Source organism: Mustela nivalis (assembly GCF_964662115.1).
Source record: "Mustela nivalis genome assembly, chromosome: 9".
Classification (NCBI taxonomy): Eukaryota; Metazoa; Chordata; class Mammalia; order Carnivora; family Mustelidae; genus Mustela; species Mustela nivalis.
The window spans coordinates 101,911,914-101,939,900 of record NC_139028.1 but is presented as its reverse complement, the minus strand read 5'-3'; the positions used below and the strand labels follow the sequence as shown (position 1 = coordinate 101,939,900).

Genomic DNA, 27,987 nt, shown 5'->3' with positions numbered 1-27,987 from the left:
CCAGCTTTACTTTCACCCAGAAAAGGAATTTGAGGGCACAGGGAAAAAATGTATCAGGCACTGTACCAAGCACCTGACGTGAATTATTTTGTTCAATTTTCTCGACAGCTCTGCAAATAAATACTAATGGCTGCATTTTACAGGATAGGAAAACTGAGGCTTTGAGAGGTTAAGTCACTTGTCCAAGGTGTCTTATATGAAAAGGAGTGGTACCACTTAGGTGACAGAATGTGGGTCGGTTTGGTTTGGTTCCACTCCTCCTCAGCATCTTAGGGTGGAAAGAGTATGTAAATGTAAATAACTATCAATGAATCACAGCTACTCTTTTCTATAGAGTTTGATAGCTATAGGAGTGTTAAGAAAATGAGTCAGAATATTTTAATTACATGTAAATACCTGAAAAGAGATTTTGCATGACAGTGATGTTTGATTGACACACAAACATCTTAATGTTTTTCAGCTTGAGTCTTCTAAAGCCAGGGTTGGTAAGCCATAGCCCATGGGCCCAGTCCTGCTCACCCCCTGCCCGCAGGCTAAAAATGCTTTCAGTTTTCTCTAATGGTTGAAAAAATTAAAAGAGTATTTTGTGACACAAGAAAAGTAGACGAAACTCAAATGTCAAGGCCCATAAGTAAAAGCTTTATTAGAACACAGCCAGGTTCATATGTTTACGTATTGTTTATGGCTGTTCTTGTGCTACCAAGTACCTAGAGCTGAGAAGTCATGACTCTCTAGTCTACAAAGTCAAGATATTTATGAGCTGGGTTTCTACAGAAAAAAGTTTACAGACTCCTCCTCTACGGCATTTACACACTCTGGTACAATATGAGTTTCTAAATTTTTTCTGTGAAATCCTGGAACATTTTAAAGTTTTTTGTTTTTTTTTTCCAGAAAGAATACTAAAGCAGTCTTGCTCTGAAAAAATTTCAACAGCCTGGGCTGATTTTTAGGCTGTGGTTCCAGTGCCTAGTTGGTCCAGTTTGAAAAGCCTGCCTTAATTCATCTCTTAAATACATTAGCGTTATCTCTAGGTGGCAAAGCTGGGTCTTACTACCCAACCTGTCCTTCGGTGATTCATCTTGACTGTGTTATGGGTTCAGTTTCACAACATTATGAGTTCATCCAGGCTTCCTGAATCATTTATAGGGATTTTCATTTTCGCTCTCAAACTCTTACACACTTTCTCTGCTGTGAGGGTTTTTTTTTTTTTTTTTTAAATATAAAGCTCAGAGTACTAAATGGCCTATGCCTGTAAAATAAAGCCCATACTTTTTTTTTTTTTTTTTAGATCTTTAAGAAATCAGAATTCTTAAATTTGTTTTTCTTGAGAAACTAAACTTAATTTTGTAGGTCACAGAAGTAAGAAAACACCTTCATACTCAAGGATCTCAAAGCACCTCTGGTGGAAATACACAAGGTAAAGAATGTTTATTTATTTTTAAATAACTCTTTATTTCTTGGAGGAAATATTGTTTAATGGGAAAGATGTGACTAGTAACAAATAAGAGTCTAAGGCTATTTCTGGTTCTGTCAATGACTCACTTTGACTTTGGGCAAATCATCTCACCACTGTTGCTCTTTATCTGCAAAAACTGGACTTCATGCCTATGGGAGTTGCATGGCTAATCAATGCCTGGAAAATGCGTAGTGGCAGATGCTACAAAAGTGCTGAGCCTTAAAAACACAACCACCCCCACCCCCCATTTGTATTCAGTTGAGGTTGGGGTTTATTGTTATTTAACATTCGAAGGCCAACACTATGTTAAGTCCAGCGTGCTGCACAGACCAGATAATATCACTGTCCAGTAGGGATTTTTTTTTCTTTAATCTAGGATTTTGGACTTTTTTTCTTTGATTGTGGTTGGGGGTTATTTTAGAATCTAGTAGTAGATCCATACAAAAACATTAAGCTTTAAGTTGAAAACTATCGATTTGAAAATCTAAATAAACCCCCTCCAAAAAAAAAAAAAAAAAAAAAAAAAAGGCCCTCCCCTCCCCGCCAAGAAATCTCTCAAAACAAGAATTCCTCTGATGTGTGTGTGTGTGTGTGTTTCCTCCCTGCAGTTCTCCATGTTACAGTTCTTGGAGGTAGAATAGGCATAAAATACTTTCACTAATAAAATATGACAAACCGCCGGATTATACGTGGCCGATTCCCAGTGATTGCCCTGCTACACAAAGCAGAAAAGTAAATGCCATCATCCCCCTTAGAACAAAAGAACTTAGGAATAAAAAACATGGAGAGGGGGGAGAAAGCAGCAATAAATAAAGGTGAGGGAAGGACCCCGTCCCCCGCCCCTCCCCGACGCGACTGTGGGACTAAGTGTGGCTAATAAAGTGGTTCAAGGGTAGTTATTTGGAAAGGGGGCGGGGTGGCGAGGGGAGGGCGCGGGCGAGCGGCGGCCGGGGATTGCATGTTGCATTCGACTTGAGGTTGCATCTTTCTCCTGTTGCCTGGACCACGCTCCCCCATTGCAGTGCTTCCCCATTGCTTCTCTCCGCTCCTGCCCTCGCGGCTTTTTTCCCCCCTTAAAACTGCTGTTGCACTGGAGGGAGTTGGGGCCGCTCCGGAGCCCCTTTGCAGCTCTTGCCCGGGGGGAGGGGGAGTTGGGCTCGGGCCGCGGAGTTGGGGGGGCCGCAGCGGGCTCCGGCCTCGCCTCGGCTGCAGCTACATGGGAGCCGAGCTGCGGCGCTGCACCGGCCCATCATTGCGGCGGCCCCGGAGTTTGGCCGCCGCCGCTCCGTGCTCAGCCCCATCACCGCCGCCGCCGCCGCCGCTGCACTGGAGTTTGGCTGCTGCTGCCCTACTTCACTCTAGTTTAGTTTCACTCACTTTACATCCGGGTTTTTTCCCTAGGCAATGGGGGCCGCAGCACACCCCGTTCCTTAGGCAAAGTGAAATAAATTCGCCGCACCGACACGTCAAGTAGTCCGCCCGCCCGAGCGCCGCCGCGGGCCCCCGCCGCCCCCCCCGCCGCCGCCCCGCCGCCCCCGGGGGGCCCCCGTGCAGCCCGGGAGCCGCCGGCGGAGGCGAGGGGGCCCGGGCCGGCCTCCGTACAACTCCGCCCGGCAGCCCCCTCCCTCCCCGCCGTGCCCCTCTACCCCGGCGCCTCCTCTCCCCCCCCTCCCTCGTCCCCGCTTTTCCAGCCCCAGTCCCTCTCGCCCGGCTCTCGGGAGCGGCGGGGGCGCGCACGGCGGCGGCGGCGGCGGGCCGGCGGGGCCGCGCGGCGGGTTCCCGCGCGGGCGAGTGTGTCTGGGCCTGGGCGGAGGGATCCCCGGGCTGAGGCGGCGGAGGTGCTGCGGCCCGGGGCCGGGTGGTGAATGGGCTGGTGGTGCTCGCTGCTGCTGCTGAGAGGAGGAGGAGGAGGATGAAGAGTTGGGCTTGTTTGTCTCCCACAGTTTCTCTCCTGCTGCTCTGATTCCCCCCCACCCCTATTCCGGCCCGGGGCCTGTGTGTGTCTCTCCTGGAGGAGGAGGAGGATCCAGTTCCTCCCCCCACCCCCTCCTCCCCACCCCCCCTTGCCTGGGGAAGAGGAGGAAAGAAACAGCCCAGAGAGAGAGAGAGAGAGAGAGAGAGAGAGAGAGGGAGAGTGAGTGAGTGAGTGAGAGAGAGAGGGAGAGGAGGAGAGGAGAGGAGAGGAGGAGGAGGAGGAGGGAGAAGGGAACAACCTACCATCTTAACACACTAATATCTAAAAAGTGCGAGAGGCCCAGAGCAGCAGCAGAAGCAGCAGCAGCAGCTCCAGCTTCTTCCCTCCCTCCCCATGAAGAAGAGTTCCCTCCTCCTCCTCCTCCTGCTTCTCCTGCTCAGAGTTCCTGCCTCCAGCTGCCAGGGGGGACAACCAGCCAGCAGCAGGAGGGTGCAGTATCCCAGCTTTTCCATTCTCTCTTCTCCTCACTCTCCTCTCTTTTTTTTCTTGAGTAGCTCTATTTCCCCTCCCTCCCCCCTCCCCCCTCTCCCCCTCTCCCCTTCTCCCTGTCTCTCTGTCTTGTCTCTGGTGTTTGTCTCTGGGAGGAACTGGGGCTGCCTGCTTGGAGTTTGTTGTGGGGGGGAGGGAGGGGGAGGGGAGGGGTGTGTGGGAGGGAGGAGGGAAAGGGGGGGTGTTCTCGTCAGGACCCCTCAGTCAACTTGAGATTTGAGCAATAACTTCCCCTTCGGGGCGCCCCCCTGCGTGCCCTTCCTATTCCTCCCCCCCTAAAAAAAAGACAATGGAAAAACCTTGTCTCCCCCTTCCTTCCCTCTGCCCTCCACCCCTCCCCAGGATAAATTGGAAGTAAGTTTATGAGCAGCCTCGGGAGCCTGGGCGCTGAGTGCAGGGCCGAAGCGGGTGACAGAGGCGGCGCGCCGGGGGTGGCGGGGAGGGGGCGTCACATTGTCCCGGCGGGGGGCCGGGGAGGGGGGCCGCGGGCGGGGGCGGGGGGCGCGTAGCCTCGTCCGCCCCCTCGGCTGTCCCTCAGCCCGGGGATGGTCGCCTCGGGCCCTTCACCACCCTGCCCCCCCCTCGGGATGCTATCGGGGGGAAGTTTTTATTATGATTATTTAATTAATTAATTAATTAAAAAAAAATTTTTTTTTTTGAAAACCATCTTGTTTGGTGACTGAGGGATCTGGTTTAAAAAAAAAAAAAGCTGCGGCTGCTGACGCTGCCGGGCCCGAGTGTGTGTGTGTGTGTGTGTGTGTGTGTGTTGGTGCATTTGTCTTGGGTGGCCGGAGGAGCGTTGGGGAAATTCCGCTTATTCTTCTTCTTCTGCAACTTGTTATTCCGGAGAGTCTGCCTGCACCCCTCACCCCGGGGCCGGCCCTCCCGCACTCGCCCCCGCTGTCCGCGGCCGCTGGGCGCCCCCGGGACCCCGCGCGGGCCGAGGCCGGCAGGCCGCTCCGAGAGGGGCCGCGGCCGCCCCTCCCCCGCCCGCGCCCCCGCCGGGGGGAGGGGCGCGCGGAGTGGGACTCTTTCCGTTTGGTCCAGCCCCGTCGTGCACGCAGTTCCCAACACTTCTCGTCATCCTCTCTTTGGTCTCTTTATTCTGCTGAGCGGTGCTGTTAGGATTTCTTTTTTTCCCCTGACCACGTTCGCGATGGTGGGTAGCAGCAAGGTGGCCCTGGTAGGGGAGGGGTTGATACCGAGATTGGGCACCGGGGGAAGAATGTCTCGTTTCAACTTTGTCTGTGGCTTGCACCCCCGGAGAAGGCCACACGCCGGTTGTAGGGTGCAGATGTGCTGAGAGTGATTTCTAAGTAGTTGAGTTGTTGAGATGAGGGTACGACTGCTAATGGTAGGCAGGTTTTGTTTTCATTGGTGAATCTGGTGTCATCATATTCGGGGCATATGTTGAAATATTCTTTGTTTAGGTCTTGAAGTAGAGGATCTCACTCTGCACGTCCACATTGTGTTGTTTTTAAATGATGTCTGCAAGTGTGGCTTCCTAGAATTTCAAATGTGAGTTAAGGTCCGGGCGTGTGTGGGCCTCAGCATTGGCCTTGACAGTGAACTTTGTGGCTGTGTTTTGGATTTCAGAGATTTGCCCTGTAGCTGGGGTGCAAGCTGTGCATTTTTTGTTAATAGTAGGTGTCAGGAATGTAGATGTTTAAGCTGGGGACATTAATGGAAGAGCATTCCTGTATTAATAATTGATAAGTGAATATTAGAATCAGATTAATTTGGGTTGATGAAAGTTTTTTTGTTTTGTTTTGTTTTTTCAAAAGCAGCTGTGCACTCTAGGAAGGAAGCCTTTCCATAGGCACACTTTATAGGGGTTCTTTAGGGTAGGGAGATGGAATATCTCCTTTTAAAGAGGATACTCATCAACGTCTCTGGCTTCGTTGAGGGCCTGGTAAGGGGACTGAAATTGGGGCGAAGACATCTAAGTGTACTTTTCAGTGTTTATGTTTGTTTACATCTGGTGTTTATCACATTTGGGCACTAGAAATAAATAGGGCAGTTTTTCTTTTCTTTTTTTTTTTTGAAGAATAGCCCCCCCCCTCCTTTTTTAAGTTTCACGATTTACTTGATTTCACAGCATTGTAGGAAACTGTTACTACATTTTTACTGGAAATACTATTATTCATTTTGAGTTTGGTAAGTTCTTTCTATTCTTTTTTTCTATCTTCACTTGTGTATGGAAGCTACATTGTGGGCTTAAAGCTAGCTTATTAGGGGCTATTTAAAATGTCTGAAAACTACATATTGAGATACCAAGACATATTTGATGGCAAAGAGGAAATTTTTGTGTGCACTTATACTCCTGTTTATAAAAAAATTTCTGTACTTAAAACTTCTGTAGATGGACAACTGTTCTTAAAAGGAGCATAGTAATAGTGCAGAAAATTCTTTAAACACAAACTTCCAGCTAATATGTTAAAAATATTCCAGGTATTTTTCTTTATGTCAGACTTTTGCTTTTGCTAACATAATGGTATTTGCAATATTACTGGCATTGCTTGGCTGGCCATAATAAAGTCTTTTGCTTGAGTGCTTTTGATGGCTTTTTAAGGTAGTTTTTAGATAATTTTGCAAGCTTTATTTAAGCATGTTGCCCTTTGGACTCAGGCAGGTCTTATGGAACCAGAATAGTAATAGATTAAAAAGACTCCTACCTATGCCAGATTTTCTTTTTAAGAGGTATAAGTGATGGACGGGGCCCTATTTCTTTTAAGCTTTGAAGGGTCCATCCTTTTTCCCATTCAGTCATCTGGAAGGAGCTGCCTCAGAAATACTCTTCTTCTGCTTACATGAAGAACTCTAAATGCTATCCAGCAGGAGGTGCTACAACAAGATAAAGCCAATCTCTGAATTTTGAGGGCCTTGCTACTTATTACAGTTCTCTTAGCTTCAACTTAGCAACAGGATAAACGCCTTCAAGTTCCAGAAAGATTTTAAGTAAGTCCATTTAAAAGTTCATTAATAAATTACGTTTGCAATTTGAAACTGAAATCTTTGATTGCTTTTTACCTGCTTACCATATTATACAAAGTAGATTTGTTATCGTGGTAGCTTAAGAATGCCACACTTAGCTACAGAGTGCTGTTACAATTATTTAGATGTGGAGTTAGTCTTGTATTGGTGAGTGGGGAGTTGAACAGATATGGAAAAGGTGGTGTACAGTGGCTATAAACAAAAGAAGTTGGTGTGATGGTTTTGTGTCATCCCTGTAATATAAATACAGATAGGATATAGAGATATGAGATTTTGGACAGGGAAATGCTGTATGGAAAAAAAATTTAATTCCTTGTGTTTTTTTCCTCACATCTATAGACAGTGATCCTAATAGATAAATTCTTAGGCACTCAGCTTTACAGATATGTGTCATTGACGTATTTGAGTTGGCCTCCAAAGACTGAGATTCTCGAACTGTAAGTAAAGTTATATCTGTGAGTATAGGTCATTGCTGAGATGTCCCTTAGTAACACTTAACAATAACTGCATAAAGATGAAAGTTAGTTTCATAGCATTCACAGCACATGCTCCTTTGAAACTCTGTTAGTGTTAGGAGAATTGATTTATCCCTGGGAATATCATGCTACTTCAGTGCTTGAAAAGTTTTGTATCAAAGTTTTAGAAACTTAGGAATGTGTAGAAAATTTGATGAAGCTGCTTTGAATTTTGTCAGTTTTCTAGGCATAATACTGTACTTTTTTTTCCCGGTAAGATCAAATGAGATAATACATGTGAAAGTTCTTTGTAAATTGTCAGAAACCATGCAGATGTTGAGATAGGTAGCTAATTAATACATGGACAGAAATGTCTGTCTTTAAAATGTTAACGTTCTCCACATCATTTGGGAAATGAGCACATTAAAAGTGTACCCCCAACACTATATGAATTTTTTTTAAATGCTACTGTGGTTACCAAAAAGCTCTTTGTTACAGTTTTGAAGCTTTGTTTAAAAAATGTCGTGGAGGCAGTTTCTCATAATTCAAAAAAGAGATCATTTTTCTTTTTGTAGATCTTATGAAATGTATATCCCCCATTAAATTTTTTCTTCATTTCTTTATTGATGTGATAGTAGTTGATTTTAGTGAATATTTAAGTTCCTGGATCTTTCTATAGACTCTCCTTAACACACAAAGTAACAGATGTCACAGTTAAGGTTTTGATTGTTTTCAGGGAGTCTGCTAACTTTCTGAAAAATTCTTACTAAGTAAAGCTTTCAAGCTTGTTTCAAAGTGAAAATGTGTATCAGTATGTATTAGTATTAGGTACGTGGGTATATCATTTTGTTTTTCTCTTTTAGGGGGATGCATGAGGAAATGACTACTCAATCTAGAAGAGTGCACTGAAATATTTTTGTGTAAAAATAACCCAAAAGTTTAAAACTCGGAGCCTTGATTTGTGGCTTTTTTAAAAGACTCTGCTTGCAAATTTGGACTAAAATAAAATAAAATACAGATAATTGGGAGTCCCTGTGTTTATGAGCATATCAAAAGGTTTAGTTTCAGTCTTACATTTTAGAAGCTACTGCTCTTTATGAAATAGCCCCTTTAATTAGAAATTAAATATAGAAACTTGTTTCTGTGTGTGAGAAAAACATTTAACTGTTTAAATAAAAGTGAAACCTCTCAGGGTAGTATTAACTTTTTCATCCTGTGGACACTGAATACTAAAGTTGGTTTTGTTTTTTTTGTTGTTGTTTTTTTGAGGAAATACGTAAGTTAAGGTTATAGTAATGTGCTTTTAAATTTTGTGTTCTTGGTATTTTATTGTTGAAAGCTTTTGTATTTATTAGCCATTCAAAGGGAGAAAAGACAGGGATTAAAGTTTTGGGTCTCTAACCTTTTACAGAATTCCTTTATATCTATATTCAGACCTGATTTCTTGAAATCTTTCTGAACGTTCATGTTAATTTGTGCTAGGAAATAGTCACGATTTTTGTTGACTTCTCAGGAACTTTTATACATGGGCTTTTTTGTAGGCCTTAAGTATTCTTTAGGAGCACAGCAATATATTTTAATCACTTTAACTTTACCCGGTGTGTATTTTTGCTGCTTGGAGGGTTTTTTTTTTTGTTTTGTTTTGTTTTTCAAGGAGGTAATATGCTAACCCTGCTTTAAATTTATTGCAGATAATTACCTTTTAAATAGCATATGTTTTTTTGTTTGTGTGTTTGTATGTACATGTGGCTGTGCTATTTTGTAGGCTTTCCTATAATTCTTGTGTGTGAAATTTCTGGAGTTAACTTTTGTGAGAATGTTGAAGTGGACTTTTAGGGATAACTTTTATATTACTTGTCTGTTAGTTCAGCGTTAAACTGGGGGTGGTGGTGAACTCTTCCACCACATTTAGAGATCATATGTGAGGTTCAGTCAACCTTTAGGTATTCTACAGCAACTTTCTCACACTAGACACTTGGTGTGGCAGTTTGAATAACCCTCCAACTTCTTTCCCTACAGTACATTGCAAGTCCTCCACCTGTTTAAAAAAAAAAAAAATCTCTGTTGAAGGAAAGTATTCTTTTCTATATTTTGGAATCATCTATGGAAATGTTTTCTGGTTTTTTAAATAGACAAAAAGTGAACCGATAATATGGAGATAGGAAGGCAATGGGGCCTAACAGGTTGGTGATCTAGGCTTTATTTTGACTCTCTGGGCCTAGGGGACAAAAAATAACTTAAACACAGAAGCCAGAAAGATGGGTTTTGTTTTATTGTTTTGGCTGCATTGAGGATACAAACTGTCAGTACTTGAGGAGAAGGAGCAGCAGAAAGGAATTGATTTTTTTCTGCAGCAGATCCAAGTATTGTTAACCATGTGCATCTCTGAAGCAGCATACTTACAAATCAAACAGTAGTTGATTCTTTCACTCAATTAACAGTCAAGCCCTAGACAGGTTTTTTTTAAGATTTTAAATAAGTATCAAAAACTTCAGAGTAATGACAATAATTTCCTGATAAAAGTGGGTGATAGTAACCATGGCAACTGTTATCTGGCCTTATGGCCAGTATGTTGTATTGATGAAGTCTCAGATCCTGTAGTAGCCTGTCACTTTTATGGTGAAATGTAGTAACATGTGTTGCAGGTGATTTTTAGCTGGATTGTGTTAAATTTGTGTGCCAGCTTATCTTTCCTTGTTAGGAATTTCTTGGACCATATTCCACAGCATGTTTGTGAAGGTGCTATTGCCTGAAAATAACCCACCACCTGTGTTAGGCCTCCTGATGCAGATTGCACTTAGTTCTTTCCCAGCCTCCTTCCTCTGTCTTGCAGAAAATAGGGGTGTGTGTAGAAACTATATATACATAAATAACAGCTCAAAGTTATCTATTTGGACACGTTATTGATAGTTTAAAAAAAAATCTTCTGGATGAGAGAAATGGGAATATTTTTTTTCCCCAAGTGTTCTTTCTGGAAACGTGTGTGTGTGTTTGTGTGTGTGTGTGTGAGAGAGAGAGAGAGAGAGAGAGAGAGAAATGAGAGTTTAGGAGCGGAGGGCGTAGGTATTGAGTAAGGAGTTGACAAAAGAGAAACTTAAGTATTAATTGCTTTTGTGTGTGTGGTGGTGTTATGTGTACCTATTAGAGTATGGGAAATGTTTTTGTATGAGATTTTCTGCAAGAAAATTATTTATAAAATATAACTTGAAAGACTGTTAAGAGAAAACCTGGTAAAACTTTCTTGGGGGAGGGGAATAGAGAACTTTGAAACTGATTAACCACACTTTAAAAAAATGGCTTTAAAAATGATGTTTTAAAAAATAATTTAAAAATTGTATGAAATCTTCTTGCTTTTTAAGCATTTCTTTTATTGCTTAGCCTGTGTAAGATTTCTCTAATGTGAAAATGTTGATGTAAATATTCATTGATACTTTTTCCAGTATGTGGTAAAGAAACTGCCAGAGCAGAGAGTGAACAGGTTATATTTGAATTTCACTAGACCCTGATAATAAGATCTAGTGAAACTGTGCTTAAATAGTTCAGACTTTCTTAAAACTTACTGTGATAGGGTGAAGTGGTTTACTTACTACATGTCCCAGGATGCATTTCGGGTTTTTGCTTAACTCCGGATTAGAGCGTTGCATGCTGGGACCTGTAGTTGATTTAAACAGCACAGAGAACCCTTCCCTCTTGTCTACTCCATTTTATACAAACAGCTTCCCAAGCCTCTAAGAACTTTCTGCTAAGTAAAATTTGATTGCTAATGTTATGATTATCATGGTGCTGATATTCTAAAGTGAGTCTTCAGAAACACCCTAGTGTTTTAGTTTACCTTGGATTAGTTTGTTTTTTTATCAGCTACTTTAAGATTTACATGTAAAATAACTGATACATGTTTATGTATGTTTGTGTTTATATATTTAAAACTTAGCAGTTGTAAATTTTTTTTGTCTGTACTGCTATAGATTGCTTTATAATTACAGCACACAGATTGCTAATATGGGCATTAGGAGGTTATTATTATAGGGCCTGATATATATGCTGTTCTCTTTTCTTTGAATGGGGCCAGTTACTCAGTGCCCGTATTTAAATTTAGAGTTTATTTAAAAATTATTTTGTAATAATGGTCAATGTTTTGAGTCTTAGTGTTTTTTAAATGGAAGATGAATTCCTGAAAATAAATGTGGTTTCAATGTAAATTTAATACTCATAGATATAATCTGAAAGGTAGAGGAAAAGGTAAGGTTTCTTTAATAATTTGTATTTTCATTTGTAAAATTTAAATTTCTTTCTCTTCTTTTCTTTGAAGTTCTGATACTTTATTAGTGAATATCAGAATGTTGTTGCAGGGATTAGTTGTTGAAATCTGTGAAAGTGCTTAGCACAGTGCCGGCCACATAAAAAAGCCTCAGTAAATGTGTAGAATTAGCAGCAGCAGCAGCAGTAGTGGTTCTTGTTATTAAATAAATAGCATGCCTCACATTTTTTCCTCTCTTTTTACATTATTATTTGAACAGCAGCCCAGCCTGTTCTGACAAGACCTTGAGATTTTTGGCCTATGGTAATGATATGGCAGTTCCTTAGAATTTTTTGCTGTCCGTAAGATGTCTTTGCACCTCAGTTTCTCCCTAAGTGATGTATGCCTGTAGTTAGCTACCAGCCAGTTACAGACTTTTTTTTTTTTTTAAAGATTTTATTTATTTATTTGACAGAGAGAGATCACAAGTAGGCAGAGAGGCAGGCAAAGAGAGAGTGGAGGAAGCAGGCTCCCTGCTGAGCAGAGAGCCCGATGCGGGACTCGATCCCAGGACCCTGAGATCATGACCTGAGCCTAAGGCAGCGGCTTAACCCACTGAGCCACCCAGGCGCCCCAGTCACAGACTTTTTGACCAGAATTCAGCTGTGCCTGTTCAGTACTCATTGCCACTGTACCACAGCTGTTGGTTGACTTTGGAAAGTTCAAAAGATAATAAAAATGTTTTTGTTCATAATGTTTGCACTGGTAAAATACCCAAACTAGTTGATTAATGAAAATAAGATGCTGCAAAAATGTTCCTCATGTCCCAGTGTATGTAACCTTGAAAAACTCTGCTGTGTTTAGAAGCACGAACCAAGCTATCGCCATAGTTTACAGTGTTAACAGGACTGGTGTATTGGAGGCCAGTGAGCAGCCCCAGAAAGAAAATGTAGTTTCAGGTCTGTGGGTTGTACTTAAAATGTTAGGTTCAAAAAAATCATAAGTCTTTACATTATTTTTCTCTTTTAGGACACTCTAACTTCTTTTAGGCTCTTGAACTTGTAGGATATTTTTATCTGCATGGCTGGTCTCTTTTAGCTTTTTGAGAAGGGAAAAGGACATCTGGGAATATTGAAAAATGTAAGCACAAGTTGTGATGTATGTGCCTTAGTTTGAGGGTGTACAGAATCGATATAGTGTCTTTCCTACCTGCTTGACCCGTATCTATTCCAGCTTTTCCCCTTGTGTGGAGTCCCTGGAATAATATTGCTGAGGGCTGCTGTGTTTATTTAAGAGAATTCTGCCTTTAGTAGTGATTATTTAAGCACTTGTTCACAAAACAAACCAACCCACTGTAATAATACTAACCTTTTTTTCTCTTATAAATATGAACTGAAATTTGTTAATATTTGTATTTTAGACATTGAATAGATTCTTTAGCTATGTCAAAAATTTGTGGGATCTGAGCCGGTAATGCTGCCACATCACGAATGGCTTTATTTATCTTCTGTTAATTTGATTTTTTAAGACCTAACATTAAAATGAAATAAACTCAGTGGTTACCAAGAAGTTAAATACAAAGGACTAAGTATAAGGGGTAAAATTGTTTCTAGTGTTAATTTGGTCAGTGCAGGAAAGATCAGATTTGGATTAATGTTCCTTATCTACATTTTATAATTATACACGTGTGTAATTCTTAATATACTAAAGTTGGAAATAAGGAGAGTAAAACTGGGCAGCCATGTGTAATCCCTGTAGAGTCCTCCGACACACCTAAAGTATTGAGCACAGTTTTCTTTCTTTTTTTAATGAAATGTCCCAGGCCAGTGGAAATGAAACAATTGTGATGGTGTCAGAGGACTTGGCCCTAAGACCAGTCCTGTCACTAGTGGTGCGCTCTTGGGAAATTCAGCCTGCTGGGCATTAGTTTTTGCAATGGTAAGATGGGAATAGTGGAGAAAGGCAGCTTCACAGTGATGTTAAAAGGACTGGATGAGATAATACTGATGAATGCACTTTATAGACTAAAGTAGTATATATAAATTGAGTTTGTAGTTACTAATAAATGCCTGAATTTTAAGGTATTTCTCTGTATTGTGTTAACAATGTTGGTATTTTTAAAAGTTTAAATATAGGAGTTAGAATCATATCATATTTGGTGATCTGAATACCCCCTGCCCATGGTCAGCAGAGAAGTTCTTAATAGATAGTGACAATATGCACTGATGCGTTTGTGCGTGTGTATATATCTATATAATATACACAAATGTCATAAATGTACTGGTGTGTTGTTATGGTAATGCAAGTTTTCAGTTATGGGCTTTTATATTGAAAACTATTTTTATGTGTTAATATACAAACTTACCCAAATACACATATTTGTTCTATAAATATATAAAGATTTATAAAGATAAAAAATTGAACGTTTGGCAAGTTGAGAGCTGTTCTTATACCATAAAGTTATGTTGTTTTAATAACAACAATAATAATGATTTTATATTTACTCTTTATTATATATAAAGTTAAACTCTTTTGTATATAGTATCTCATTTAATTGTAATCCTCAGCAATATTACAAGGATTTACTATTACTATCATACCCCTGTTTTAGAGATAAGGAAATGAAGCCCTCCCTGGGATCACATAGGTGTAGCAAATGCTACAACCAGAATTCAAGCCCAAGTTTGACTCAAGAGCCTCTTCTCTTAAAAGTCCATAATATTGTACTAAACTTAATTCCTCTAGAAACCTAGAAAGTGAATTTCTAAAGAAGTTTTCAGTTTACTGAAAAGGCCACAGCTACAATGTATCATCTTGAGACTGTTTCCTGCTGGTTTTGGTTGGGTTAGATTGAGTATTTTGGAAATAGTAAGCATTGGAATGGAATGGAAATGAAGGCATTTGGGTTAGTGCCTGTTTTGCTCATCACTGTATGCCACTTGTGAAGCATAGTGCCTACCACGGAGTGGGGACTGATGCCTATTTCTTAAGGTTGGAATTTGGGTACTTTAGCATCATAGGCTATTTTATACATTTTTTAAAGTAAGTGCAGATATTTTACGTTTGCTGTTTTAATTAGTTCTTATGTAACTACAACATTTTAGAGGGTTTGATGAGAAATGTTCTTTTTTTTTAAAGAAATATTATAAAGGCAGTGCATCTGAATAATTCTAGCCATATAGATATGTATAAAGTAGAAAATGAAAGTCATCCCATTCTACTTTTAAATTTTCCTGTGCATTAAATATGTACTATATATATCCATTTCAAAAATAAATAGTTATACCATAATACTGTCTTAAAGTTTACTTTTTTCAAGTGGCTATTTAAAAAACTTGTTTTTGAAAATAAAGCTCAGGTGGAAAGTGGGAGTGAGATTGGAAGGAGAGAGGTAAGATTCATACATTAAGATTATAAACTTAAACTCTAGACTGGTTATTACTTATGGGGCAGAAAGCATTTTAAGATCTTTTTAGTTGTGCATAATGCTTTAGTGATGGTCATTGTTATTTTTAAAACTTTAAAAAATAACCAATTTAAAATGGCAACACCATTTTCTGTCCTGTGCAAGTAATTTAAGAGGCATCATTTCAGAATTAAGTTCTACTAGTTTATTCTGGTAGCTACTATTTATAAAGAGATCAATTATGGTTTCACATAACTTTTTGAAACCGGTGGGTTCTCCTCTTGGTCGGTTAGAGGCATTCATTCAACATTTACAAATTGAAATAGCATTTTAAAGTTGAGAAAATAATTGTAATTTTTAATTGTAATTTTTAATTCATGGAAACTCAAACCAAGTACTGCTTAATCGGCATTCAGATAGATACCCTTCATAGGAATTAGTGCTCGTACTCACATCTTTATGTCGGTAGTGTTGGCTGACCTCACTCCCATCCCTGTCCCTACTCACTCAACCACTACCAAATGCTATACTGATAATCCACCATTTTTTCAAGTGACAAAAAAAAAACAATTGAGTACATGGTGTAAAATAAGACATCCTCAAGGCCTTATCATCTACATTAAATGTAATTTTTTGATTTTGGCTTTGAGAGTTTTATCTTGTTGCTAAAGCTATTAGTCATAATTCACCTTTATAATTTTTAGATTAAAAAAATTTTATATCGTAGGTAATAAATTTTTCATATCAGAAGTTTTAAAAAAGAGTCTTCCTTGTCCTAGAATGTACTCCTTGTGTCTGAGGTGCCTTAACGTTTCTTTAGACTCATATTTAGTGAAGTGCTGACTCCTGGCCTTAAAATTCCAAGAATTGGATCTGACAGGGCATAGCAGTTTATTTAAACTACAGTATAGTCAATTATTTATTTACTTATTTATTTGAGAGAGAGGGAGGGCACCCAGGAATGGGAGTTGGGGTGCTAGGGAAACAGAGGGAGAGGGAGAGTCCAGAGTTAGAGCCCCATCTCACAGCCCTGAGATCAAGACCTGAGCCGAAATCAATAGTTGGATGCTTTACTGACTGAGCCACCCAGAATAGTCAGTTTTAACACACCAATTCAAGAGTTTTCTCATTGGCAGCATTCATATGTGCTTTTCATTTTGTGTGGCTCAGGCCATGCCCTAGAAAGTATTTTATTATTTCTCAGAATAGTCTTATAAGTATATAGAGGGCTCAGTTCATGTCATGGATGGTCAAACTGAGGAAGAGACAAGAATTCAATTAAGTGAATAGCAGAGCGTGATTTTCCTCTCTTACTTTACCTTTGGCATTCTTAGCCTGTTGTCTCTAAACTTTAAAAAATAACTGATAGCAGTAAATGTATATTTATATGTAATTTTCTGAATTAATGTATGTTTCAAAACATATAGAAAAGTTGAAATTTGAAAAAGGGTGATATTTAAAAATAGAAGTTGCAGTAATTCCTTCCCTGTCCTCCTTTCTTCTCTGGGGTGGGTGCACCCACTTGGAGACGAGTGCTTTAGATAGGCCATTCTTCTGCGGAAGAGGCAGCCATGGGGACACCTGGAGGACAGTTGGTACAAGGTGTGGGGCTTTTAAGTTGGAGTGATCTTTTGCAGCTTTTTAATTTTAAAGAAACAGGCCTTCTTTCTGTGAAAGGCTGAAAGACTGAGAGTAAAGGCCTTGAGAGAGGTGAGCTTAAAAGATGATAGAAGCTTTACTTATTTTCTTCAGAGTTGACCAAAGGGAAAAGGCAGCCTACCCTGTCAGCTCTTACTCCCACTATAGAGATGGCAGTGCCTTTTTCTGTTGTTGTTAGGCAGTTTATAGAACGCAGGATAGCTTGGTAAGCGTCTTCTCTGTGCCTGATATGACGTAACATTGTGGAGTATGCAGCATGCATGTTAAGTACAAGTGGTTGTATTTGGCTTGTTGCTGCAGCATTTTTGAGGATGTCTTAAAAAGCAGTTCTCATTCGATAGAGTTGGAGATGTGCAAATTATTGAAATCATCATTTCATGAAGCCCAAACTTTGTAACTTGAATTATTCTATTTAGTATTTGTTTATTTCTCTCCTCTCCTTCTCCCCTCCCTCCCTCCACCCCCCACCCCAGTACTTCAGAGCAGAATTCTTTTTCTGAAAGGAACAGATGCTGTTAACTTATCAGGACCTGATACTAAAAAGCCTACAAAAATCTTTGTGCTGCTTATTTTCTTTATTTAATCTATATGCAAAGCATATTGTAATTATTGCTGTTAGAGGGTTTTAAACTGATGGTTCCCCACCCTTTCTGTGCACAGGGGAGATAGATTAGGAATGCCAAATGGACAACTTGGTATAAAGAAATAATGACCACTGAAATAAAACAGGAGTTCAAATAAAAAGCAAACCACATACAAATGTAGAATGAAAATATCTTTTAGTAAAATGTTAGCATGCTGTACTTGGAACAGATGCCACATTAATTCAAAAGAGAGCCCAGAAAATGTGGCAACTTTACGATGTCAATGGAGAGAGCTGCAATAGTTCCTTTTCTCATTGTGTCAAGTTCTCAGTACCTCCAGGTCCAGTCCTGTTCTTCTGTATTTATTTTTCTGGGTGTATTCCATGTTAGCATACAAATAATAAATCCGTGCTCATTGTTTTTATTTATGTAATTAAATATATTATCATACTAGTAGATATTAGGGTAGAAAGCCCAGTAACTTATAACAGTAATGATTTTGGTTTCAAATATGTGTATCAAAATATTCAGAATCTGAGGTAAAAATTGATTTTTCTCATCTTTTAAGGCACATTTATGATAATAAGGTAGTCTAAGAATTGAGACTTTCAAAGAGGCCTATGCTTTTTTCTTTTCTTTTCTTTTCTTTTTTCTTTTTCTTTTTTTTTTCTTTTTTTTTTTTTTTTTTTAGGCCCATCCTTTTTTGAATGTAGAATTTGGACAAGTTACAAAACTATGAGAATTTTGCATTTTTTTCTCATTTAAATTTGTAGTTATCATTGGACATTTGTTATGATTTTTAAGTAGCTTAGATTCATTCATTCCTTTTGCGGTATTCTTTATGGTGTTTGGGAAGAAGGAGAAAGGGTGTTGGAAGGGTACTACCATACACACTTGGATACTTCCAGGCTGACGTTCATTTTATAGAGGATTGCACTGGGACATCTCTGAATTGCCTGCTTGTTGCAGTGCATGGCTAATGTGATTCTGAGCATGGAGAGAGATGGGCTGGGGGTTCTTAACCAGACTTACAGTATGCCACTTCCTGAGCAGTGCAGTGACCTAATCACCAGGGGTGGGTCCTCTGCACCTGTAAAGTCTGGCGGGCATGCTTAGAAGAGTACTACTAGTTTTCTCTTAATTAGTCAAGGCAAGAAGGCTCACAGTCCATTAGTTTTGTTGAAAAGGTTAAAAGTTTTGTTTTCATACAATCCAGGTGAAGGGAAGTTTTTAGCATGGCAGTAAATAAAGCTCAGTGGTTGGGTATCTCCGCTGAAGCTGGAGCCAGTTTGCATGGGGCTGAAGTCCTGGCTTTGCCACCTATGAGCTCTCTAGTAATGGTCAAATCACTTCACTGTCTGTGCCTCTGCCTATGTAAAATATGAATAAATAATAGTACCTATATGGGTGCCTGGGTGGCTCAGTGGGTTAAGCCTCTGTCTTTAGCTCAGGTCATGATCTCAGGGTCCTGGGATCGAGTCCCACTTCGGGCTCTCTGCTCAGCAGGGAGCCTGCTTCCCCCTCTCTCTCTGCCTGCCTCTCTGCCTACTTGTGATCTCTTACAGTGTATCAAATAAAAAAAAATACATATAAATAATCTTGAAAAAATAATAGTACCCATAGCCTGAGGTTGTTAGGAGGAATTAATAAGTTAATGTATAAACTGCAATAAGTTCTTGACACATATAGTATGTACTAAATAAATGGTAACTATTGTTAGGTATTACTTAACCTTCATTCTCAAGTTCTTTCTTCTCTTCTCAAGGCTTGAGACAAATGTTGCATAATGGGAAAAGAGCCTGAGCTTTGTGGTCTGACCCCTCAATTGGAATCTCTGTACAACCACTTAAAGTTGAGTGTGTGACCTTGGACTAATTATTTAAGCTCCCTTCAACAAAGATGTCTCTCATACATGCTGTATACCAAGCCCCGTGCTATTCTTTTGGACTTAAGTTTCTTCATCTGTGTTGTAGGGTTGATAACACCAACCTTCTGGGATTGATGTGAAGATAAAATGAGGAAATTTAAGATACTTGATAAGTAATAACTGCTGTTATCATTATTATGGTTACAGTCCCTCTTAAAGTTTATGGGGGAAGAGTAAATATGGAACAGCTTAGCTGGAAAGGAGGTTTTTTTCCCCTGAAATGTCATGGTGAGAAAAGGTATGGGTGGGAAAAGTGTATCTAATGAGTCCTTGTTTGTGAAAGCTCTGGGAGAAATAGAAAATATGTGGGAATATGTCAGTTTTAATAGACTTTAAAAAATATTATAGGGCACTTTAAAAAAACTCTTAGTGATATAATAAGCCTTTTCTTGTACCAGCATAGTGATGTGGTTTACAGTAGGTCACTTAGCATGGAGTCAGTAGTAGACTAGGCATTCTAACTCAGAAGTCTAAAATCCTAATCAGCTGCTCAGTCCCTTGGGTCAGCTGCTCAGGACAAAGTGTGTGCTTAACCCTGAGAACACAAGCTTGAATGGAATAACTAGTAGAAACAATTGTAGAGGCACACAAATGCTTTCTAGTAATGATGGACATCATTTATTTGCCTTCTGATTTTGGGCATTTTGCCTTTGTGAAATTTCCTCTCATCTGGTGCCTGGTCTTTTCTTATGGCAATTGTTATTTTCTTTCTATATTTAATTGTCGTATGTTACCTGTATTGAGCCTAGAAACTGGGCCTGAGGACAAGTTGGTTATGAAAAAAGCCACTCTTTAAGTTTCCACCTTACAATGATCTCAGACTTAAGATATTTTGGTAAAGTATTTGAGTTTTTAATATGTCCATTAGTGGGCACATGTGCATGTTTGTGTGTAGGTATCTATCTGGTAAGTGAAATAAGTCGTTGAGGGAGGGGGAATGATCATTAAGTGTGACATAGAATTGATTTTATTTATTCACTACCAATTTGGAGCTGAAACTTTTTTGATCTTTGATCTGCGTAGTTTTTTCCCTAGGATTCAGCAAATGTATTTACAGTAGCTTACCACAATACCGTAAATATGGCATGTGTTACCACGGATGAGCATTTGAGTTAAAGTAGAATAATAGCTTCCATTAACTTTTTGTTCTTACTTACCCAACTGTACCAGTTCATAAAGGCCTAGAAGGTAGATAGAAGCATTTACTAGATTTTATTTTGTCTGTGTTCCTAAAACAGCGTTTCTGCTTTCTGAGCAGAAATTCCAGCACGTTTGTTTTGATAACATGCTTATACTTTATCTCAACAGATATATTAAAAAAATCAAAGTTTTATAGCAGGCTATATAGTTTTCTTTCTTTTTTTCTTTTTTTAAGTAGGCTCCACGTGGGGCTTGAACTCAAAACCCTGAGATCAAGACTTGAGCTGAGACCGAGAGTCGGATGCTTAACTGACTGAGCCACCCAGGCACCCCAGTATAGTTTTCTTTCATTTAAAAAAAATTGTAATATTACTTTACAATTTATAGAATGGTCAATAAGTGAAGCTTTGTAGTTTTAGAATTAGCATAGTGTATGCACAGTATTAAGGTTTCTTTATGCAGGGCTTACAAAAAAGTTGCTTCTCTTGGGTGAATGGAATTGTAGAAAGTTCAGAAGTATATTTCATTTCAATAAATAGAGGAGTTAGCAATAGGCCCTATGAGGCCTTTGAGGTTGACTTAAAGAATAGTACAATTTTGAAAATTAGTCTGTCTGATTTTAAATTTGTAAAAGTTGGGCCATTCATGTCAGGGCTGAACTCCTACTAGACTTATATGGGAACCTGTCTCATTCAGCTTGGTACATTAGCTGCTTCACAGAGAGACTCACGTCGATTGCACATACTCCCTCCATTGCCTTTCCTCGCCCCTCTCCTTTGCTATCTCTTTGCCGTCTCTTCTCTGTGTACGCTATCCTGTCTGCTCTGCATCACTGCCTCCAAAGCCACCACTGTCTTCTTCTCTCTCTCTGAAAAACAATACAAAACACCATTGTAATTATTAGTTTTTTTTTTTTTAAGATTTTATTTATATATTTGACAGACAGAGATCACAAGTAGGCAGAGAGGCAGCAGAGAGAGAGAGGAGAAAGCAGGCTCCCCGCTGAGCAGAGAGCCCGATGCGGGGCTCGATCCCAGGACCCTGAGATCATGACCTGAGCCGAAGACAGAGGCTCAACCCACTGAGCCACGCAGGTGCCCCAATGTAATTATTAGTTTTTAAACAGAGCTGTTATCAGGACCTTGAGGCTTTAACAGTTTGTGGACCTCCTTATTTTGGGCCCTCAGCCAGGAGTTGGATAATTGATAGCTTAAAATCACTTGTGAAGTAACTGAGTATTTGTGAAACATTTTATATCTGGACTGAGGAAGAGAATAGAAAAAGACCTTTTACCTCAAAAATTGCTGTATTTTCTGGTAGGGAGTGAGGTAGGGGCATAGTCAAAAGGGGAGCTTTGAAGTTACTTAAACTAAGACGAGGGAAATAGGAAGCATTAATTGATTAGATGGTTCTCTGTACTCCTGTGGACCTATCTGGAAGAGAATTTGGAAATTCTGGTGTTGCTGACCCTAAAAGTATTCCGGTTTAGTATGAGAGGACTAGTAGAATTTCTTTCTTTACTTTGTAAAATACAAAATATGGCTATTGTGCCTTGTTTTTAGGCATTGATTGCATTTCATTAATTGGTAATTGCAAAAAAAAAAATTGGTAGTTGCAAAATAGCAGATCATTTCCTCTCCAGATTTCTCTTAGTCGTTTTGAATTGTTAACTGAATTGTTTTGGTAAGTAAAGTAAAACGGAAATTAGTTGTGGTTAAATGTTAATGGCTGTATTGGATTTAAATTCAGTAGCATATTTGAGACAAGAATTTTAACTTTATGGGATTTTTAAAACTTCTTTTTATGGAAATTTAAAAACATATGCAAAAGCAGAGTGAATAATATTAGCAAATGCCACATACCTCTTAACCCAACTTCCAGTTATCATTTTACCAATGTTTATAGTGTGTGAAACATACAAGGAAAGTACTTTTATGTTTTTAAAACGGGCAGTACAAATAGATCTGTTGATATACTCAAAATGTGTGTGAGAATGTTAACTCTCTTCATACATTGTAAATTCAATGCCGATTATCACCCTTTACCATAATACTGCTTTCATTTGTCTTTTAACTTATTGGAGGTGTGTGAGCCACTACTAACTTAACAGAGAACCACATCTGCTGGAAAGATTGTAGTTTTCTTGTGCCTTCTGTCTGTAGAAACTTATGATTATTAGTTTTTTGAGTTTACTATCTTTCTTAGTTATATTTTATTGTATGTACACTTGCCTATCGGCAACTTTCGTATGAACCACCAATAATGGTGTTTCCTAGAGTATGTAGAGCAACTTAAAATTGGAAATTCTTAGATCTTGTTCTGCATATTCTCCTTTGAATATTGTTTCTCTTTCCTATTTGTATATACCAACTGACTAAGGATTACATGTTATAACATGTAAAATAGTTTGTTAAGGAGGGAATTTTGACTATCTGCTATCCCTGGACGTGATAACAGTGAACAGGAACTTAAGTTGTTTTCTCGCTTGTTCACTCCTCTTTTGAGGGGTAGTAAGTCCTGTATGTGCCTGTAGTTGTGGGGCCTATTCATTACTAGTCAAGGTGATGGTAGTCATATTTCTAAATTTTTTGCTTTTATTAGTTTAAATTAGACCCACAGGGGTAATTATCCTACCCCAGTGCATGAGGAAGCATAGTCACTGGGTGTTGTGCATCTGAACCCCCGTGAAGTGCATTGAAAAGGCATCTCTAACGTTACGATGCTGTTTGGCATATTTAGTTTAGTGCAAGGAGTGTACTTACTTAACAGGACCGCTAATAAGCTTCCCTTACACCAAAGATATATTTTTAAAGATTATACTTAAGATGACTTTGTAGTATTCCCCAGTAGAGTTCATCCAGAGCAGCAAAATCTTTCTAAAATAAAACTTATTCCTTTAACCGGTATTCATTTAAGTGGGTTTCTCTGTACTTGGTTTCCATGGAAATAGCGAATAGCTAACGTTATTTATAAGGTGGAAGTAAAATAGGGTGCCTAATGGGACCCCATGCTGCTCTGATGAAGAGACTTAGGAAAAAAATCCATGCTCATGGGATTTTTTTTTTTTTAAACAAGGTTAATGGAAGCCCTGATTTCTGTCTTCTGTAACAGAACATATTTTTGGTTTTAAAGGCTAGCATTAATATCAAGCAAACTTGTTCTTTTTTTTTTTTTTTTTTTTTTTTTTTGGTGTATATTGCTTTCACTTTCAACTTTTAGGACCACTTACTTATCAGCACGATTGAGGCTTTATGCTTCAGACTCGTGTTTCTTTGTGGTTTTTGTTTCAAAAGTTAAAATCCCCAGCATATTATAGCTTTTTCAATTTCTCATTGACATTTCAAAGTACAGATACAAAGCTAAATGTTCATTAATGGTAGCAGCAATGATAAAGAATCAGTATGTTGGACTACATAGTTTGGTGTTTTGTTTTTACTGTGAATATTATGGAACCATATTTAGTTTTCAGGCCTTAAGTCAGGGTGCTTTTTTATTTGTGTTGTGTAGCTAGACCAGTGGAGAGAGAAAAGATTCTAATTTTCTCTTGGGGTTAGAAAGGAGGGAAATCTTAATTTCTCTTTCTTTAAAAAAAAAAAAAAAAAAAAAGATTGTTGCCAAAGCATTTTAATTGAAATAAATGTTAGTTCTTTTAGTCTTTGAATGTGGATTTGGACTAAACCTTGGCTTTTCCTCATTTCTTCGGTAAGGCCTACTCTTAGGTTTCTAGGCCTACAGCGAAGCCTTGCATTTCTTAAGCCCCTTCAAGTGAAAGAATATCATTCCCTTTGTGTTTGTGTTTGTGATTGTGTGTGTGTGTGTGTGTGTGTGTCTCACTAATTTTTCTATAGCCTGAAAGGCACCTGCTCATTTTCCAGCCTGGTGAATACAGCAGTGCTATATTGAGAACTGAGGCAGTATGGAACACAATAAGGTGCTATAATTTTTATTTAGTTAGTTTTGGTCGTCCTTGGCAGCTTGTGATTGTTACCGTTTGTCTGGAAGTACTCTGTGATTATTCCTGGCTATCAATGCAGCAGGAGTTTTCTTCTGTGTTTTAAAAGCAAGGGTTGTAGTGTACTTAGGGCTCTTCAGGAGAGGAGTTTTTGTTTTGTTTTGTGTGTGTGTGTGTGTGTTTCTTTGGACAAGCTCCTGGCTATACTTGGGTTTACTGTGCTCTAATTTTTAAAAATTTGATGGACTTGATCTTGTTGAATTTTTGTGTGAGGTATTTTATCTCCAGCAATTTTCTAGTTTCTTCTGTATGTATTGGTTGGTGCTATTTTAAAAAATTTCTCCAGTGTGTCAGTTGTTTTAGTTTAGCTTTTTCTTGTAAATTTTAAAAATCGGGTGTTTACCAGTGACCTTCCTCAGTGACTTTTATTTGGATTGTCTTTGTGCTTTAGAGACATAGGAATTTGGGTCTATTATCCCATTTCTGAGAGAACAAGTCCCAGTTGTTGCAGTTAGTGCAGTAGAAAGGGGTTTTGCAGATACAGTGCTGGGCATTGATCCTCCTCCTTGGTGCTACGGTTTACACCCAGAACTCCCATTAGTGTTAATAGGAGACACTTGCTTAAATCCCTGTACACCAGGATAAACCCAAACTCTTTTGTGGTGCCTTATAGATACCTGAGTTGTTTTTTTGTTGTTGATGGCAAGAGTTTTGGTCCTGAGGTTAGCTGATTATTAGGATAAGAGTTTGAGTTATCTTGGGATATGGGGTGATTTACTAAGTCTGATCTGTAATTAAGTTTATGTTATGATTAGACTCAGAAAACATTTACAGCTTTGTGAGCTGTGGAAGCTTTTGAAAAAGGATTTTTGTACTTTATAGCATGATGAAGCAAGATTTCTTCTTTCCATTTATTTCTCCTAATACTTCTCAACTATAAAATAAATGATTTTACAAGTTTTTATACATATTACAAGAGGACTTGGTAAAAACTATTCTTTTTATTTGTAAGCCTTCCTGTAATTACTCTCTGGCCTTTAAAGTGTTTTATCAGCTAATGTTGCTCACATTTTCAAACATAGTATGCACTGTCTTAGAGCGTGGACATTGCAATCACTGGTCAAGTGTTAGAAAATCACTATTTACTGTGATTATCTCTGAATTGTAGATTTTTGGTACTTTCATTTTATGCACGGTCATTTTATAAACTTTTCATTTATGCACGGTCTAATGGAAGGGTTCCTAGATTGAGAGCAGTAAATCTGGATTTTAGGCTGAGCTTTGCCTCTTACTGTCTTTGTAGCTTTTGGCTAGTCATGTAGACTTCTTGGATTGCTGTTCCCCTGTGGAATGAAGGAATGGATTTTGTTCTCTGGGGTGTCCATTTTAGCTGTAGGCTATTTGAAGGCCTACTTTCCTAGGTACTGAAGGCAATAGAGGACCGTAAGGCAATGATTCCTAATCCCTACCCATCAGAATCTTCTGGGGGGAGTTAAAATAATACAGATATCTGGGCTCTAAATCAGACATCATGAATTTAGAATTATTAAGGGTAGGGCCAGTGAATTTATGTATTTTTTAAAAGTTTTAGATTTACTCTGATAAAAGTTTGAGAACTACTTGTGCAAGGCATTATTTCTACTCGTGTGTATGTGTGTGTGTGTGTGTGTGTGTGTGTGTATAGTCAGGGAGATAAGACATACAAGTTATGGTGTGGGACAGTATATGGCTAAATTTTAAGATGAATGTGAGAAATGATCAAGTATCTGAGAATTCAAAGAAAGGAAGAGCTGGGAGTTGAGATGGTTAGGGAAGGTCTCCATTTATCACTGAATCTTTATCTGGATTTGAATGACTGGCTGAGCTTTGGCTAGGTGGAGAGACAGTAAGAAAGGTATTGTTGGCATAAGAAAGAACATCCCCCCAGTAAGTTTGGGGAGAGGAGCAATTCTGAGGACAACTGTGGTCTTTATTTTAGTATTCTCTTACAGATGCTGTAGATTTCCTAAACACTTTGAGGGAGTGAACCATGAAGATATTTTATGGAAGAGAGTGTTCCAGTCAGAGGGAAAAGCAAATAGAAGAGCCCTTAGAAGGGAACTTGTTTTGAGTTTTTGAAGTACAAAAAAGAGGTCAGTATGGCTAGAGCAGATTAAGCAGTGGCAGAGGGGAGGAGATGAGGTCTGAGAGTAGCAGAGGCCCAAATCACTTAGTTTTGGGGGCCATTTTAAAGGACTTCAGCTTTTTTTCGGAGTATTATGGGAAACCGTTGGAGGATTTTGAATAGAGGAGTAACTGGATCTGTCTTGGAGTTTGAAAAGGTACTCTGGCTGCTGAAAGAATAGACTATAGCAAGACAAAGATGGAAAAGAGGGAGGGCAGTTAGGAGGCTGTTGTAATAATCTAAGTGAAAGGTGGTGGTGCCTTGGATCAAGGAGGCTGTAGTGGAGTTGACACAAGTGGTCAAAACCTATGTATTTTGGGGCGCCTGGGTGGCTCAGTGGGTTAAAGGCTCTGCCTTCAGCTCAGGTCATGATCCTAGAGTCCTGGGATAGAGGCCCGCATTGGCTCTCTGCTCAGCAGGGAGCCTGCTTCCCCCTCTCTCTCTGCCTGCCTCTCTGCCTACTTGTGATCTCTGTCAAATAAATAAATAAAATCTTAAAAAAAAAAAAAAACACCTGTGTATTTTGAAGGTGGAGGCAAGGTGATTGGCTATTAGATTGGATATAGGGTGTGGAAAAAAGAGGAGAAGAGGAGTGAAGCATGACTTTTAAGGTTTTGGCCTGAAGGGATGGAGTTGCCACTTACTGAAGTGGGGATGACTCTGAAGAGGAGGTTGGGAGATAGGGTGTCAAGAATTTACTTTTGAACTTGTTGAGCTTGAGAAACCTATTTGGCAAGTGTTGAGTGGGCAGTTGTGTATATGAGTTTGGAATTCAGGGAAAAGGTCTGAGCTGGAGATAAAAATTTGGGAGTCACCAGTGTATAGATCCTTTTCTAGCCATGAGAGTGGGCGAGATTACCTGATGGGAAGCGCTCCAAGAACTGAGTCCTGGCGCAGTTCAACATTTTGAGGTCTTGAGAGATGATGTTGCTTCAGTAGAAAAGTCTCAGCCCTCACTTCCGTGTTTGATCAATAGCATCTCACCTGGTGGATCATTCCTTCCTTCTTGAAACCCTTTTCTCTCCTGACTCCCTGGACACCACCCAATCCCGACATTCCTCCAGATCTCTCTGGCCTCTGTTCTGTATTTCTTATGCTGGTTTCTTCTCATCATTGGTGATCTTAAGAATGAAAGGAGGGCAAAGCCCTAATGGAGTGAGTCTAGTAGAGGATGGGGAGAAGGAACTAGGGACAGTCATATGGTTAAATGCTCTATAAATGGGAGCATAGACATGAGACAGTAACTAGAGAAGGATATGGAGGCAAGGGAGGCCTTTTTTTTTTTTTTTTTTTTTTTTTAAGATGGAAGAAACAGGGCACCTGGCTGGCTCCAGTTGGTGGAATGTATAGCTCTTGATCTCGAGGTTGTGAGTTTGAGCCCTGTGTTGGGTATGGTGATAACTTAAAAAGTAAAATCTTAAAAAAAAAAAAAAAAAAGGTGGGAGAAACAAAATGATCCAGTAATGAGGGGAAAATTAATGGTTCTTGAAACTGAGAGGAGAAGTGCTAGAGGGATGTCCATGAGAGTGTAAGACTAAGAGAGATGGGG

At 39.4% G+C, this 27,987-nt stretch overlaps 1 protein-coding gene across 48 annotated transcripts in view; it reads left to right on the top strand.

Moving 5' to 3' along the window:
- The first annotated feature begins 3,242 nt into the window (after positions 1-3,242).
- Positions 3,243-27,987, top strand: part of PHF21A (PHD finger protein 21A) — a 192,735-nt gene continuing 167,990 nt past the window's right edge. For 8 of the 48 annotated variants that reach the window (XM_082747427.1, XM_082747428.1, XM_082747426.1 and 5 more), the window contains exon 1: positions 3,262-3,860. The gene's annotated coding sequence lies outside the window, so the exon portion shown is untranslated. Of the gene's footprint in view, positions 3,861-3,942; positions 4,275-4,918; positions 5,080-6,018; positions 6,078-6,655; positions 6,879-7,253; positions 7,352-27,987 lie in introns of those variants that run through there. The other 40 variants (XM_082747422.1, XM_082747406.1, XM_082747415.1 and 37 more) reach the window with 20 other exon arrangements.